Source organism: Hylobates moloch, unplaced genomic scaffold (assembly GCF_009828535.3).
Source record: "Hylobates moloch isolate HMO894 unplaced genomic scaffold, HMol_V3 SCAFFOLD_15, whole genome shotgun sequence".
NCBI lineage: Eukaryota > Metazoa > Chordata > Mammalia > Primates > Hylobatidae > Hylobates > Hylobates moloch.
Window position 1 is genome coordinate 43,454,020 of NW_026652290.1, and position 17,449 is coordinate 43,471,468.

At 45.3% G+C, this 17,449-nt stretch overlaps 1 protein-coding gene across 3 annotated transcripts in view; it reads left to right on the top strand.

The window, feature by feature from the left end:
- Positions 1-406: 406 nt before the first annotated feature.
- Positions 407-17,449, top strand: part of REV1 (REV1 DNA directed polymerase) — an 89,824-nt gene continuing 72,781 nt past the window's right edge. For 2 of the 3 annotated variants that reach the window (XM_032178083.2, XM_032178084.2), the window contains exon 1: positions 407-607. The gene's annotated coding sequence lies outside the window, so the exon portion shown is untranslated. The remainder of the gene's footprint in view (positions 608-17,449) is intronic. The other variant, XM_032178089.2, reaches the window with a different exon arrangement.

Genomic DNA, 17,449 nt, shown 5'->3' on the forward strand with positions numbered 1-17,449 from the left:
GCACTGTCCGAATGGCAACCGAGGCGCCGCGACCCGGGCGACGAAGCGCGGGGGTGACCCGAGCTGGGCGGGCGGGCGGCGCACTGCGGGGGCTGGCCCGCGCCGCGCTCCCCTCCGCCCAGCTAGCGAGACAGTCACGTGCAGCCCAGGCGCTGCCCCCTGCGGGCGGCTGCAGAACAAGAGGGCGGGGCCGGGGAAGGGAGGAACACGGAGGCCGACGCCGGGTGCCGAAATGCCACGCCCGAGGCTGGGGTCGCCCCCGGCCGGGGGGAGCAGAGCGCGTGCGCCGCGCGGCTGTGAGAGCGAGCGGGGCCGCGGAAGGGGCGTGGGCGGGGCCAGGGAGCGCGCGCGGGACGCTAGGGGGCGTGGCTGCGGCGCGCGCGGTAGCCGGAGGGGGAGGGGCAGAGAGCCACCGCGGAGCGCGCGCAGGGTTGGTTGCCGCTAGCGTGGGGGAGCGTGGACCGCGGCGCGGCGCGGCGGTGGGGCTGCCTTCCCCCAGCGGTCCTCCCTGGTCCCTGGCGAGGGCACTGGCGGCGGCGGGGCCGGGGTCCGCAAGGCCGGAGGAGGCGGCCGGGCCCGGGCATGGTGGTGTGGGGCAACGCGGAAGGTGAGCGACCCCCGGGTCGGCGGCGGGGTGGGGGAGGGGCGGGACCGGACACGCGTCGCCCGGAGGCGCCGCAGACCCGCCCGGCAGCGGCCAGAGGTGGTGCGGAGGAGGGGCGCGTCGCCCCGGCCCGCGGCCGTCCTGTCGCGGCCTGGACTGTCCGCGGCGCCCTCCCCTCGCGCCCGCAGCCGCCGGGTTATGTAATGTGTGACCTCCCCTCTCCTCCCCTTCCGTTATGGCGCGGCCGGCCCCATGGCCGCCCCGCGCCGATGCCTGGCGCAGCGGCCCTTCTCTCCGCGCTCCTTGCATCCCCCGGCCCGGGCAGACCGCGCCGCAAACTCCTTCCTCCTGCGCCGGCGCCTCGGCCAGCCATTCGGTTCCGCGCCATTCATTCACGCGCGCGTTCGGGCGTTCGTTCCGCAAGCGTTTGTAGAATGTCGACCCGGCCGAGCCGCCGCTCCCACCCGCACTCTAGCCACAGCGTTTCCCCGCACCCCGCCTTCGACGTCCCCGGTGCATCCCGGAACCGGTCGGAATGTCCGAAGGCGTTGCTGCTCCCTCGTTTTTCCTTGCCGCTTGTCCGTTCCCTAAATACGCCGTGCGCCGTTCCCCAACTGTCCTTCCGAGCGCCCCTTGCCCACTTCTGTGCTGTTACAGTGATGCCGCTCTGGGCGCACCGAGCCGCGCTGTGTTTCGCTGCTCTTCCTACCTATTCCCAGTTTGTAAAGAAATAATCTCACATAACACTCCTTAATGTACTCCTCCGTAAAATAAATTGCAGATAATATACGTCTGCTAATTCTCTTTATCTCCACGTCTTCTCACGCCATGCACTAAGTAGAAATGGTTTCATTTAGGTGAAAATAGTGCAGACTAGCACATAGCATAACAAGGGCTTGTAACTATTAAAGACTTTATGTAACAGTCCGTAATTCTGTATATCTGGTCTTTCTGGACTTGGCACTTTAGTCTCCGAGAATAAGCCATTTCCTGTTTAGGTAGGGTAGGACCAACCATAACCTTGGTTCTTTCTATGGAGTGCTGTATGTAGCAAATCAGTCTGTGGGAACCATCTCTCTGTCCACCAACCTTTCACACATACCCTTGGGTTTGCCCGTGCAAGCACCAGTGCTGCGTATTGTTCCCTGTCTTCCTCTACTGGACACTTAAGAGCTCACCTAAAATTCCTCTTCCAGGAATCATTCTCCAGTATACAAGGCTCTCTTCCATTCAATTCTCAGGCTATTTGCGCCTTTTCCTGTGTTATGATTATCTTTTTAGCCCTGTCTTCTCTTATTGTGTAGGACCTTTGAGGGTAGAGTCTGTACCAAACTCTTATCTTTTGTTGTAGAACCTTAACCGCTATTTTATGGTAAACCGTACATATTTAATTTTTTTGTAAAGATGGGAATTGCTCTTTTAGGATTAATTTCTAGGAGATCTCAAGTAGAACATAATTTTTAAAAAACAATGTGCTTGAATAGATGAGATCACTACATTTCCCCCACTTCCAACTTCAAAACTCTGATTCTACATAAGAGAATTAAAGAAACGTTGTCCTCACCAGCAACAAACTAGTCATTATTCATAAGAAGTTGCAGTGACTACATATAATATATATTTGAAAGCACTTTCTTTGATAGCTGCTGTAGTGGAAAGACAGGAACTTCACAGTTACATGGAGGTTAGATTTCTGGCCCTGCAAATTGTTAGCTGGTGACTGTGGACAAGTTAAGTTACTAGTATCTCTGATTTTTTCTTGTTTGTAGAATGAAGATACCATTTCCCACCTTGGGTAGCTGAGGATTAAATCAGTTCTTAAACGTGAGACATCTAGTGACACCATGGTACTCAGGAGGTGCTCAGTAAATACATATTCCCTTCGGTATACCTGTTTATTGGAGTTCACAATCTAGAATGAGCCAGGATGTGCTAGAGACAAAGCGTGAGAGGAAAGGTAATCAGAAGAGGTGACAGGTACCTCCTGTCTCCAAATAAATGAACTAGTCCTACACTAAAGAGCATTGTGGCTCTTTCTGCTTTTCAAGAATGTATGGTTGTGTATATGTGGCGTATTACTAATCATAGGGTATATTAAACAGAACATTTAAAAATGAAAAGTTTTTTTTCTGTTACTATAATAGCACCAACTGAAGCGTTAACATGGACATTAAAAAATAATCTTATTTTTTTCCAAAGGCAAGTCCGGAGACAAGACGGGAAAAGGGATACTAAAAAGGCTCTTTAGAGGCAATTAGGTTGCAGGCTTTTCTGTTAGCATCTACTTATAAACAGTACATGAATCCTAGTCTAAGTTCCATTATCTCTTGGTTGGACTGTTGCCATAGTGCCTTTACTGGTTTCTTTATTTCTCTTGCTCCCTGACTGTTCCCTAGGGATTCCCCTTGACAATCAGGGGATTTAAATATGTAAATCAGATTGTCACTTTCTTGCTCAGTGTCCTCCAAAAGCTTCCTGTTAACACTTATATTTGAATCTTAGCCGCTTAGCACATCCCATCAGGGCATAGCATGATTTGGCAGCTGCCAGCTTCTAACCTTAACTCTTACTAGGTGACTGACTTTCAGCAACCTACCCCAGTCCCATAGTGATTTTGCCGGTTCTTGAACAAAGTGTTTCTTCCTTAGGATGTTATGCTTACTATTCTTTTAGCTGGACTGCCCCTTCCTCTAAGTGGTCATGGCTCTTCATGTCTTGTGTTTCTGCTCAGATGTCATCGCCTTAGGCCTTTTCTAATTCTAAAGTAGGAACCAGCCCCTTCCTTCATAATCTTTTATTCTTTATTCTCTTTTTCTCCATCGCATTTATTACTAGGTGAAGATACACTGTGGTTTTTTTTTTTCCACTTATGTAGTTATTTCCCCCCTTAGACTTGTTTGCTGCCAGCCGTCTTCTCAGCAAGAGAGCAGAGGCCTTGTCTGACTTGTACACAGCTTTATCCCCAGAGCTTAGAACTGTGCCTGGTACATAGTAGGCTGTCAGTAAAACTTGTTGAGTAAATAAATAGTATAGTTGATTTAAATATTGGTTCTGGAATCAGACAGCTTGGGTCAGAATTCTCTGGCTCCTACCATTTACTGATTGAGACCGTGGGCAAGTTAATAACTTGCTGGTGCCTCAGTTCTGCTCCTCTGTAGGGTGACTATAATACCTACCTCACAGGATTATGGTGAGTAATAATTGAGTTAATATATGTAAAGTGCTTAGAACAGGGTAATTTTTTTTTTTTTTTGAGATGGAGTCTCACTCTGTCGCCCACGCTGGAGTGCAGTGGCACCATCTCGGCTCACTGCAAGCTCCACCTCCCAGCTTCACGCCATTCTCCTGCCTCAGCCTCCCGAGTAGCTGGGACTGCAGGCGCCCGCCACTACGCCTGGCTAATTTTTTGTATTTTTAGTAGAAACGGTTTCACCGTGTTAGCCAGGATGGTCTCGATCTCCTGACCTCGTGATCCGCCCGCCTCGGCCTCGCAAAGTGCTGGGATTACAGGTATTAGCCACTGCGCCCGGCCCAGAACAGGGTAATTTTAAACCTTCTAAGAGCTATTTGAAATTAGCTTGTTCACTTAGGATTTTGTATTTTGGCATGAGATAAAGGTGGATTTACTGAATTTTTTTCTTTTTAAAAATTTTTTGAGACAGGGTCTTGCTCTGTTGCCCAAGTTGGAATGCAGTGGTGTGATCACGGCTCACTGCAGCCTCAACCTCCTGGGCTCAAGCCAGCCTCCTGCCTCAGGTGCTGGAGTAGCTCACACTACAGGCATGTGCCACCATGCCAGGCTAGTTTTTTAATGTTTTGTAAAGATGGGGTCCTACTGTGTTGTCCAGGCTGGTCTCAAACTCTTGGACTACAGTGATCCTCCTGCCTCATCCTCCCAAAGTGGTGGGATTACAGGTGTGAGCCACTGTGTCTGGCTAAATTTTATATTTATTACTTTGGTGCTGAATTTTTGTTAGCTACCAAAATTATATTTATGGAACGCCTTTAAAAAATACATTTTGTGGATGTCTAGAGCAAATTAAAAAATAAACTGTTGAGAATGGTGACTGGTGTTTGGTCTTAATGTGTAAGTCAGGTTTTTTTATTCTTCGATCTGTAGAAGATGCTAAGAGTGATTATCTCAACAACCGCCCACCAGAGTGGCTTCTATATAGTTCCCTTTGAAGTTCAGCTGGAGATCTGATTGTGGTGATGAAAGGACTTGCTAGAGGCTTCCTGTCTTCAGACAGAAAAGTCCTTGAAGATCCAGTTGAAATGAGTCTTGTAGTATTTGGGAAGGAAATTTTTATCATCTTTAGTTGTGTTCAGTTTCTCCCTTCTTTCACTGGGTTTTTCCCCTCAAATTATATTTGGTTATTAATTGGAACTTAAAGTAACCCAGCTGTGCTTTGTATCTTTCTGTTCTTTTCATAGTATGATTTATTTTTCTTTAGCAGATACAGAAATAGGAGAAGAAAGAATTGATGGAGACAGTGACTTTGTAATAATGGATACTTTGAGCTAATACAACTTGAATTATTCTCATAAACTAAGATTCTGCCTGTGGTAATTGAACTTGCATAATACCAGTTATTTTAAATTCACTTGTCCTTAGTAAAATGCTTCTTTGTAGGATTGTTATTTCATTTCTCAGTCTGAACTTTAACAAGTAATAGGATCCTAAACCCTAGGCCTAAATTTTTTTTTAAAGTCAAAGGGCTGCTGCTTTGTGTAACATTTCTTCCAAAATTTAATAATTGTGAGTTATTATTTACTATGTGCTAGGCTCTTTCCTAGGTGCAGTGTCTTATTTAATATCTACAGCTACCATGTAAGGTTGGCACCATTATAAAGAAACAGATTTGGAGAGGTGTTGTTACTTGGCTGGTTACACAAGAAAGGAGCGAAGATTTCAGGCTAGTTCCCGAGGTCATAACCAGTCTGCTGTGGGGCACATTAAAAATGACAAGGTTTTTGTTTGGAAGCTTGCCGTTAAATTTATCACATTATTTGTGAGCGTGTGTTCTTAACTAATGGTAGCTTCATCATTTACGGCTAATTTTTTGTTTTTTTAATTTTTTTGATTTAACTACTACTACTATACTTAAATGCCTGTATTGTAAGTGTGAAATGTCTTAATAGGATGATGACTTGCATCGTAATTAATGTTTTTCTCATTTACTTATATTTAAGAGTCATTAAACATAAGTCAAAGAATCGTGTCTTGGTGCTTCAGCTTTGTAAACAGTTTGAAAAAGTTTTGCATATAATACATTAGATTTAAAAAAATGTAAATATCTTAAGTTTTTTAAGGCTAAGTTGGAGGTAGCAAGTAAATATTTAATAAAAGCTACTAGTGATGTGTTCCTGCTGATTATGGGGCAATTTTTTTTTTAAACTTCTATCTTAGGTTCTGGGGTACATGTGAATGTTTGTTATATAAACTAGTATTATGGGGATTTGTTGTACAGATTGTTTCATCACTCAGGTATTAAGCCTGATACACAATAGTTACTTTTTCTTCTCGTTTCCCTCCTCCCACCCTCCACGCTCAAGTAGACTCCAGTGTCTGTTGCTTCCTTCTTTGCGTTCATGAGTTCTCATCATTTGGCTGCCACTTACAAGTGAGAACATGTGGGGTTTGGTGTTCTGTTCGTGTGTTAGTTTGCTAAGGATAATAGTCTACATAGCAGATCTTTACCTGAATCTCCTTCAATAAGGAGGAACACATAGGTGGGATGTTTTTACATAAATTTTAATGGTTTCTGACATTTCCTTGCAAGGCTTTTTTAATTTGTAAGAGTATCTAAATTGTGAGTTACTGGCTTCTCAGCACCTCAGAATGTCAGGGGTAGAAAGAATCTTGCAGATTCCATAGGCAGTGCCATTATATCTTACTGGAGGAAAGAGACCCCAAGAGTCATTTGCCTGCTAAAGAGGAGAAATAAGACGAGAGCCTAGGTTTTCCCCCCAAGGCCATTTTTTTCCCCTGCTACACTAAACTGTTCCCTGCATTACTGAGGGAAAGACCAGCAACACTTAATATCTCATATTCAAGAGGGCGGAAAATAAAACGATATGTTCTTGTAAAATTATGATTTAAAGTCTTGATTTTATCATTGGAACATAATAGAAAAAAATTTTGTCTTCTATTATAATGCAGTTGAAGATGATACTTTCTCATATAGGCAGGAGACTGCCTTATCCACATAGGATGCTTTGAGAAACCTTTTGAAGACTAGTCAGGTCCCATGGCTTTGTGCTTGAATGAAAATATTAGGTAGTGATGGGCAAAAAAAGTTGGTTGTGATGTGAGTAGTTCGTATTCAAACTGATATCCAATTAAGCAAAGTGTTGCTTACTGACCTCAGTCATTCCTGATCATACCCAAGGCTAAAATGAACTTTTTGGAGGTTTAGTCACAAAATAATGGCTACATCTTGCATTCTGTAAGCGCCGTCATTTCTACATTTGCTATTTCTAGGAATGGACTTAATGCATTTTTATCTTTTAGGCACTGGTCTGAATTATGTAGTTGAAACTATTTAGATTTTTTGCTCTTTTAAATGGTTTTCAGTAAGTTCTGTATTTTACTTACAATAAATTCAATTTCTCGATGACTCCTTAGCTGTTTATTTTAAGCCTTTTTTTTTTTTTTAAAGCCATTTAACCTGGACGGTTCTGAACTTTACAAATATTTTAACAATTTCTTCTTCAATATTTTAAGGAGCTTAACAAAAAAAATTTTTTTTTTTTTGAAACAGAGTTTTGCTCTTGTCGCCCAGGCTGGATGCTATGGCATGATTTTGGCTCACTGCAACCTCCTCCTCCCGGGTTCCGATTGTCCTGCCTCAGCCTCCGGAGTGGTTGAGATTACAGGCACCTGCCACCACGCCCAGCTGAGTTTTGTATTTTTAGTAGAGACGGGGTTTCACCATGTTGGCCAGGCTGGTCTCGAACTCCTGACCTCAGATGATCCTGCCCGCCTTGGCCTCCCAAAGTGCAAATTTTTTAATACAGAATTTTTTCCCATGATTATCTTCTCTGTGTCATTCCAATTTTAGTGTATGTGCAGCTGAAGCAAACACAACGTTTTATATCTTTTTTTCTTTCTTTTTTTTTTCTTTTTTTTTTTGAGACGGAGTCTCACTTTTTCACCCAGGCTGGAGTGCAGTGGCTCAATCTCGGCTCACTGCAAGCTCCGCCTTCCAGGTTCACGCCATTCTCCTGCCTCAGCCTCTCCGAGTAGCTGGGACTACAGGCGCCCGCCACCACGCCCGGCTAATTTTTGTATTTTTGGTAGAGACGGGGTTTCACCATGGTCTGGATCTCCTGACCTCGTGATCCGCCCGCCTCGGCCTCCCAAAGTGCTGGGATTACAAGCGTGAGCCACCATGCCCGGACTAACGTTTTATATCTTAAAGAGTGTTTTTACCTAACTTTTTTCTCATTTAATTCTAAGAGTCTTGGGAAGAGAAGTAAGGCAGCATATCCTATTTTATAGCTGTAGTGTAATTTGGGCACCCGCTACCCAGAGTTAGGTAAGGCATCATAAGTTAAGGGTACAGTCTGCAAGACTCTTCTCACTTTGTATATTAGCTACAAACTCTAGGACTTGCAGGTTATCCACACTCTGACCAACTGGCTACAACTTTCGGAGTTCCCACTACACCTCACGTTTGATAATTTGGTAGAATGACTCACAGACCTCAGGAAAGTGCAGTTCTTGGAATTACAGTTATGATACAAATCAGGACCAGCCAATTAAAGAGACACATAGAACAAGATCTGGGACGGTCCCAAACATGAAGCTTCCATGTCCTCAGGATGTGTCATCCTTCCAGTACAGTGGTGAATGATTGCCAGCCAGGAAACCTCACTTACTCTACAGCATCTGGAGTTTTTGTGGGAGTTTTATTACATAGGTATGATTGAACTCAGTCCCCAGTCCCCTTCTCCCTGGAGGTCAAGTTGTCAGGCTGATGTCAGGTTGCTCAAAGCCCCAACCCACTATTCACATGGTTGGCATTTTCAGCATGGCCAGGCCCCATCCTGAAACTAGGAGCCTACTGGGAGTCACCCTGTTAATAGAAACTCAGTTGTGGGCCAAGGAGGACCTATTATGGATTCATGCATAACAAAGACTCCTATCAGTTGGGAGACTCCAAGAGTAGAGTTTTCCAGGAATCAGACAATGGCCAGTCAAATTTTTTTGTTCTTGTTTTTTTAGGGACAGGGTCTCACTGTGTCACAGTGGTGCTGTCATAGCTCACTGTAGCCTCCAGCTTTTAGGCCAAAGTGATCCTCCTGCCTCAGCCTCCCAGTAGCTAGGACTGCAGGCACGCACCACCGCACCTGGCTAATTAAAGTTTTTTGTGTGTGTGTAGGGATCTCCCCATGTTGCCCAGGCTGGTTTCAGACTCCTGGCCTCAAGTAATTCTCCTGCCTTTGGCCTCCCAGCGTGCTGGTATACAGGCATGAGCCACTGTGCCTGGGCCCCAAATTCTTTATTACACAATGCTGGCTAAAGAAGTGAGAACAGACACTTGCTCAATTTATGACAGCTAAGACTAGTAGTAGTGATAGTAACCCAGTTACCTCTGTTGTATTAAAAATTGGAACAGGTTGCATTTGAATATGTGTAGAAGGATTGCCTTCTGTTGAGAATTACTACATAAGATTTTCTTTTATTGATACAATATAATTTGAAACTTGGGTTATTCACTTGAGTTAAATGTTTTAATTACATAAATTTTGTAGCTTGGGTTATAAACTGTATACTTGATACTTTAAAGCTTAATAATTGGCTGTAAAAAGTCTGAATTTTGGTATTGCTCTTGAATTTGTACTTTTAGATGTACGTAATTATTCATTAGTTATTTGGAAGAAGAAATTATGAAGTGAGATTTTTATGGGTAGGGTGGAAGTGTTGATAATGTATTTGTGTTAGGGTTGTGAAATGTTTCAGTAACTTAATTGCTGTTTCGAATTTTAGCACTTGAGTCATAGTTTCTAACACATCAAGTTTACTGTGTTGGAGGTTAATATTCTTTTGCATATTGTTTATGCCTAAACTTATTTCAGATTGTCACTTAAAGATTATATTGAATTATCTTGGAACTCACTGTTTCTCAGAGATTATAGTGTGCTAAATTGTTACATTGAAAAAGACTTCTGGTGTCTTGAAGAATGTAGCATGTTGTAGTGTTTTGTTTTTGTTTTTTTAAAAGTATATAATTTTAAATATATGATATTCTTAGTGTAAGCAAGGGAAAATTCCAGAAGCAGTGACAACTTCTGCTCCCTTTATGTTTACTTGGAATTACATTTAATAGAAGCATTTGTGAGAAAAGGGATTTTTGAATGCTGGAACTGATAGCAGGTCCAGAAAAGAAGAGTTTGACTATATTTTTGAATTGCAGTTGCTCTGAGGGATTTGTTTTTAGTTATATGTCATTGTTTATGCCAGTTACCTTGTGAGTTCAGAGATCTAATGACTTGTATGGGTGGAATGCACAAGGTGGGGACTTCTGCTAAGATTTATAGGTTATGGTGTAGGCTAGGCTCAGGAGCCAGAAACTCTCCCACCCAATTTACACTTGCTTAAAACTTACAAAGTAAGGTTTAAACTTCTTAGTATGATATATTCAAGGCCTTCTGTTATATTTCTTCACCTACCTTAGTTTGTCTACCTCTACATCTGGCCATGTTCCTGCATACTGGTAAATTCTAGAATGTTGTCCTAAACGCCTTTTTGTATTTTTTATGAGGCAGGGTCTTGCTCTATAGTCTAGGCCTGAGTGCAGTGACGTGATGATGGCTCACTGCAGTCTTAACCTCCCAGGCTCAAGCAGTTCTCCCATCCCAGTCTCCCAAGTAGCTGTGACCACGGGCATGCACCACCATGACTGGCTAATTAAAAACAAACTTTTTGTGGAGACAGGGGTCTCACTTCATTGCCCAGGCTGGTCTCGAATTCCTGGGCTTGAGCAGTCCTCCTGCCTTAAACCCCCCAAAGTGCTGAGATACAGGTGTGAGCCACTGCACTCGGCCCTTTTATGTTTTTGATTATGAATTTTTCTTCTTCCTGAAATCTTTGCCTTCATGTCACCCCTTCCCACCTACCTTCTATCCCATAAAATCCTACTGATTGTTCTTAGTTCAGATCTACCTCTCAGTGATGCTTTCTTGGGTGTCTTCTCGAACATGAGATTTATGGCTGTTTTCTCTGTGCATTTATTGCATTCCATTAGTGCCTTTAATGCAGGATCTTGTATTATTGTTATTAATTTTACTTTTTTGGTCTTGTTCTGTCTCCCAGGCCAAGTGCAGTTCAAGGCTGGTTCACTGCAGCCTTGACTTTCCAGGCTCAAGCGATCCTCTCACCTCAGCCTCCTGACTACAGGTGTGGGCCACCATGCCTGGCTCTTTTTATTATTTTTATTTTTTTTGTAGAGATGAGGTCTTGCTATGTTGCTCAGGCTGGTCTCACGCAAGAGATCTTCCCACCTTGGCCTCCAAAAATGCTGGGATTATAGATCTCATATTATAGTTACATGCAAATCTCTGATAACCTTGGATGGTGGTTTATTCTCATTTTACTCACCTTGAAAACTATAGATTATAGTAAATGCTAAGTGAATGGAGAAAAACCATTAGCTCAGACCTGGAATTTGGGGTAAGGGGAAGTGGGGCGCAGGACAGGAGAGATTTTGTCACCTGTAATTTTTTTTTTTTTTTTTGAGACAGTCTGGCTCTGTCACCCAGGCCGGAGTGCAGTGGTGTGATCTTGGCTGACTGCAACCTCCGACTCCCTGGTTCAAGCAGTTCTCCTGCCTCAGCCCCCAAGTAGCTGGGACTACAGGGGAGTGCCACCACACCGCGCTAATTTTTTGTATTTTTAGTAGAGACGGGATTTCACCATGTTGGCCAGTGTGGTCTCAATCTCCTGATCTCGTGATCCGCCCGCCTTGGCCTCCTAAAGTGCTGGGATTACAGGTATGAGCAACCACGCCCAGCCTGTCACCTGCAATCTAATTAAAACCTTCACCTGGTGAATTGCATTACTCCTGATGTGAAATTCATTCTACTTAGGACACGTTGTAGCATCGTTCTCTCTACTGTATATAATCTTTCTCATTACCACTGAACTGTCGTTTTCTCTGTTATCACCACTATAGATACATTTTTAGGTACAGGCAAAACCAGTGGTTCTCAAAGTGTGTGCTGCAGTCCAGCAGCATCAACGTTACCTGGGAACTTTTTAGAAATGCAAATTTCCAGCCCTGCCCTAGACTCACTGAATGAGAAACGTTGGAGTTGGGGCCTAACATCTTGTGTTTTAACAGGCCCTGTGCTAGTGATTCTGATGCATGCTCAGGTATCAGAATTACTGCTTTAGATACATTTCCCTCTTCTTTGATATTATTTCCTTTATTCTTCAGCTAAGTTCTGTTCCTGTTACTAGCTCTTCTACTGTGGCCTTTGGAATCCCTGATTTATTGCAACTTTGAACTTTTCTACAGATAATCATTTGGCTTTCCTGTGAGATTATACCACTTCTCCTCAGTGAAGATCAGTGGCTTCTTCCTCCTTCCTCTAGACTTTTAATTTTTATCATGTCATCTCCAGAACATTCTTTTGTGTTCCTTTGTAGCTTGATCCTGCTTATGGACATGCTGACTTTGAGATGTATAGAACATCCTAGTGGAGATGCTTAATAAATGCAATTGGGCCACGTGGTTTGGAACACAGGAAAGCAGGAAAATTGAGGGGAAGGTGTTTGGAAAGTGGGTGATTTGGCTGCACGCTGGAAAACTAGAGAAGGCAGTTCTCTTTGGTACTTTCTATTTTTTATTTTTTATTTTTTTGAGACAGAGTCTCAGTGTTGGCCAGTGCAGTGGTGCAATCTCAGTTCACTACAACCTCCGCCTCCCGGGTTCCAGTGATCCTCCTGCCTCAGCCTCCTGAGTAGCTGGGACTACAGGTGTGCACCACCACGCTCGGCTAATTTTTGTATTTTTATAAAGATGGGATTTTGCCATTTTGGCCAGGCTGGTCTCGAACTCCTGACCTTAGGTGATCCACCTGCCTCGGCCTCCCAAAATCTTGGGATTACAGGCGTGAGCCAGTGTGCCCAGCCTCCTAGGTACTTTATTAAAACAGTGTCTCTACTTCTTTCCCTTTCTATAGAAATCTGTAATTGAAGGGAAGAAAAGCATTAGTCGTTCTTTCAGGAAGCCCCGTTCAGTTTGTATTAACTATTGATTTTGTTGAATCAAGCATCTTTTTTTGGTAGTTATGAATAACAAGAAGAGTAAGAGAAAACTCTTTGTTATATTGAATTGTTTGGGACAGACGCTTTCCTTTTAATCAGATCAGCCTCAAACTGGGACATACAAATGTTTGTTAATACATTTTCAGGTTTAATATATCCAAATATTTTTTATACAGTACATCTTATTGTCTCTATGTAGATACTGAATCAAAATCATATTAAAATGCTCAGATGTACTTATGCATTAGGGTACAGGCTAAGCTGCTGTAACAGGGACTTCAGAATACAATGGGACAAACAATATTTAAGTTTTTCTTTCTCCTGTAATAGTCCAGAGGTAGATAGGCAGTCTGTAGTGGGTGAGCACCTCAGTGCTTTAGGGGTTCCACATTTCTCTGTGTGCTTAGCCATTCCATAGAGTATTGTCCTTATTCCCGTGGTTGAAGCTGGGTTACCTTACGACTGCATCCCAGAAAAAGAAGTAAACAGCTTTCTTTAGGAATATGGCTCATTTTTGTACGCATCACTCTGGTCATACCTCCTTGGCCAGAAACTAGTCACATGGCCACCCCTGATTTTTAGAGGAGGCTGGGAAATGTAGTCTCTGGTTGCGCACTCTGTCTCCTGCTAAGAGGAGCAGGAGAGGTGTTCCATTACTAAAAGTAAGAAAGAAGAATGAATACTGGAGGACAGTGCCGTTTTGCCATCACGGAGTTGGGGGTCCCAAGACCACCCTCACGAGATCAACTGCAAGTTTGGGGATCCACACCATCCTTAGGTTAAATAATTGGCTAGAAGGGTTCAAAGAACTCCTGAAAGGGCTTTTACTTATGGTTGGATTTATTACAGTGAAAAGATACAGAATAAAATCAGCCAAGGGAATGAGAGGTGACAGCGTGCTGGCAGTCCTCACAGCCCTCACTCGCTCTGGGTACCTCCTCTGCCTGGGCTCCCACTTTGGTGGCACTTGAGGAGCCCTTCAGCCCACCGCTGCACTGTGGGAGCCCCTTTCTGGGCTGGCCAAGGCGGGAGCCGGCTCCCTCAGCTTGCAGGGAGGTGTGGAGGGAGAGGCGCGAGCGGGAACCGGGGCTGCACGCGGCGCTTGCGGGCCAGCTGGAGTTCCGGGTGGGCGTGGGCTTGGCGGGCCCTGCACTCGGAGCAGCCGGCCGGGCCTGCCGACCCCGGGCAATGAGGGGCTTAGCACCCGGGCCAGCAGCTGCGGAGGGTGTACTGGGTCCCCCAGCAGTGCCAGCCCACCGGCGCTGCGCTCAATTTCTCGCCAGGCCTTAGCTGCCTTCCTGAGGGGCAGGCCTCGGGACTGCAGCCCGCCATGCCTGAGCCTCCCCGACGAGCGCCGCCCCCTGCTCCACGGCGCCCAGTCCTATCGACCACCCAAGGGCTTAGGAGTGCAAGCGCATGGCGCGGGACTGGAAGGCAGCTCCACCTGCAGCCCCGGTGCGGGATCCACTAGGTGAAGCCAGCTGGGCTCCTGAGTCTGGTGGAGATGTGGGGAACCTTTATGTCTAGCTCAGGGATTGTAAATGCACCAATCAGCACCCTGTGTCTAGCTCGAGGTTTGTGAATGCACCAATTAACACTCTGTATCTAGCTGCTCTGGTGGGGCCTTGGAGAACCTTTATGTCTAGCTCAGGGATTGTAAATACACCAATCAGCACCGTGTGTGTAGCTCAGGGTCTGTGAATGCACCAGTCGACACTCTGTATCTAGCTACTCTGGTGGGGCCTGGGAGAACCTTTATGTCTAACTCAAGGATTGTAAATACACCAATCGGCACTCTGTGTCTAGCTCAAGGTTTGTGAACACACCAATCAGCACCCTGTGTGTAGCTTGAGGTTTTTGAGTGTACCAGTCGACACTCTGTATCTAGCTGCTCTGGTGGGGCCTTGGAGAACCTTTATGTCTAGCTCAGGGATTGTAAATACACCAATCAGCACCGTGTGTGTAGCTCAGGGTCTGTGAATGCACCAATCGACACTCTGTATCTAGCTACTCTGGTGGGGCCTGGGAGAACCTTTATGTCTAACTCAAGGATTGTAAATACACCAGTCGGCACTCTGTGTCTAGCTCAAGGTTTGTGAACACACCAGTCAGCACCCTGTGTCTAGCTCGGGGTTTGTGAGTGCACCAATCGACACTTTGTATCTAGCTGCTCTGGTGGGGCCTTGGAGAACCCAACTGATCTGATGGGGACGTGGAGAACCTTTATGTCTAGCTCAGGGATTGTAAATGCACCAATCAGCGCCCTGTCAAAACAGACCACTGGGCTCTACCAATCAGCAGGACGTGGGTGGGGCCAGATAAGAGAATAAAAGCAGGCTGCCCGAGCCAGCAGTGGCAACCTGCTCGCGTCCCCTTCCACACTGTGGAAGCTTTGTTCTTTTGCTCTTTGCAGTAAATCTTGCTACTGCTCACTCTTTGGGTCCACACTGCTTTTATGAGCTGTAACACTCACGGCGAAGGTCTGCAGTTTCACTCCTGAAGCCAGCGAGACCACGAGCCCACCGGGAGGAACAAACAACTCCAGACGTGCCGCCTTAAGAGCGGTAACACTCACCAGGAAGGTCTGCAGCTTCACTCCTGAGCCAGTGAGACCACGAACCCACCAGAAGGAAGAAACTCCAAACACATCCGAACATCAGAAGGAACAAACTCCAGACGCGCCACCTTAAGAGCTGTAACACTCACCGCGAGTCCGTGGCTTCATTCTTGAAGTCAGTAAGACCAAGAACCCACCAATTCTGGACACAGGAGGAGGTGCATGGGGCACGCAGAAGAGTCCACTTACGAAACTTCCAGTTATCCTCTGCCAGCGAAGTTGTGGACAGTGCCAACTTCTGGCACTGATGTGTGACACTACTCATGGAGGTTGCCAATCAGGGAAGCTCACCCAAGCCTTGGTGTCCAGCATTTGTACTGGGACTTGGTCACTTAGATATGATTGACTGTTGGCATGGTTGACCTTTAGTTTTCAGCCCTTCAGGAGGTTGATAATACATGGCTCAAAGCCCTTCACCGTAAATCACAGTGCGAAACTATCTGGAGTGGCTCAAAGCCCCCAGGTAAACAAAAGCACTTAACAGGGTGGACATTATTATTATTATTATTATTATTTTTTTGACAGAGTCTTGCTCTGTCACCCAGCCTGGAGTGCAGTGGCGCAAATCTGGGCTCACTGCAACCTCCGCCTCCTGGGTTCAAGCAATTCTCCTGCCTCAGCTTCCTGAGTACCTGGGATTACAGGCGTGTGCCACCATGCCCGGCTAATTTTTGTATTTTTAGTAGAGACGGGGTTTCACCATGTTGGCCAGGCTGGTCTCGAACTCCTGACCTTGTGATCTGCCCGCCTCGGCCTCCTAAAGTGTTGGGATTACAGGTGTGAGTCACTGCTCCCATAAGGTGGACGTTCTAAGGGCTTAGAGGTTACCTCCCAGTCTCATCTTGGACCATGTAAAGGCGGGGGAAAGAAAGGATTACCTCCCAGGAACCAAGGGCAAAGGCCAAACCACTGGGTTAGGATTCTTACTGCACAGCCACATCTATGGATAGGCACATCTTGTTGTTTTTTGGCAAGCATAGAAGAAGTTACATAAAGTTGTATAATATGTATGCGTTTGTTGAAAGCTTTTTTAAAACGACGTGTAGAATCATATACATTTATTTATATTCATTTATTTATTTTTTTTGAGATGAAGTCTCACTCTGTCGTCCAGGCTGGAGTGCAGTGGCATGATCTCAGCTTGCTACAACCTCTTAGGTTCAACCTCTTAGGTTGAACAACCTCTTAGTACAACCTCTTAGGTTCAAGCAGTTCTCTGCCTCAGCCTCCGGAGTAGCTGGGATTATAGGCTCCCACCACCACGTCTGACTGATTTTTGTATTTTTTAGTAGAGATGGGGTTTCACCATGTTGGCCAGACTGGTCTTGAACTCCTGACCTTGTGATCTACCCGCCTCGGCCTCCCAAAGTGCTGGGATTACAGGCGTGAGCCACCGTGCCCGGCCTATTTATTTATTTATTTTTTTGAGACAGAGTGTTGCTTTGTCACCCAGGCTGTAGTACAGTGGCACAATCTCGGCTCACTGCAATCTCTGCCTCCTGGGTTCAAGTGTAGAATCATGTACATTTAAAAAATTGCAAAAGACTAGAATTTGTCAGGTCTGTAAAAAGTAAAAGTAGATGTACCTCTTCAAAGACTTTCCTCCCCATCTGATTAGAAATAAATAGTACCTTCTCTTAGAAGCAAAACTTATTCAAAGACCTGTGCTCCTAAATATTTGCCCTGGCATGCTTATACTGGTTCAAGCAAGCATTAGGTCATATCCTGTTCCTCTTCCTTATTTAAAAGTGTTTTTACCTTTGTCAGCATTCCACAAGTTAATTCCTCCTTCCTTGTTCTCCTCTACCTTCGCCTCTTTTAAAAAGTTCTAAGTTGCTAGCCAGTCGGAACAAATACAGAATGTGAGGTCCCGTTCCAGCCAATGGAAACCGGACACAACAGTAGGGTGGACGCATCAGGTTATAAATGACCCTGTCTCCTTTGTTCGTTG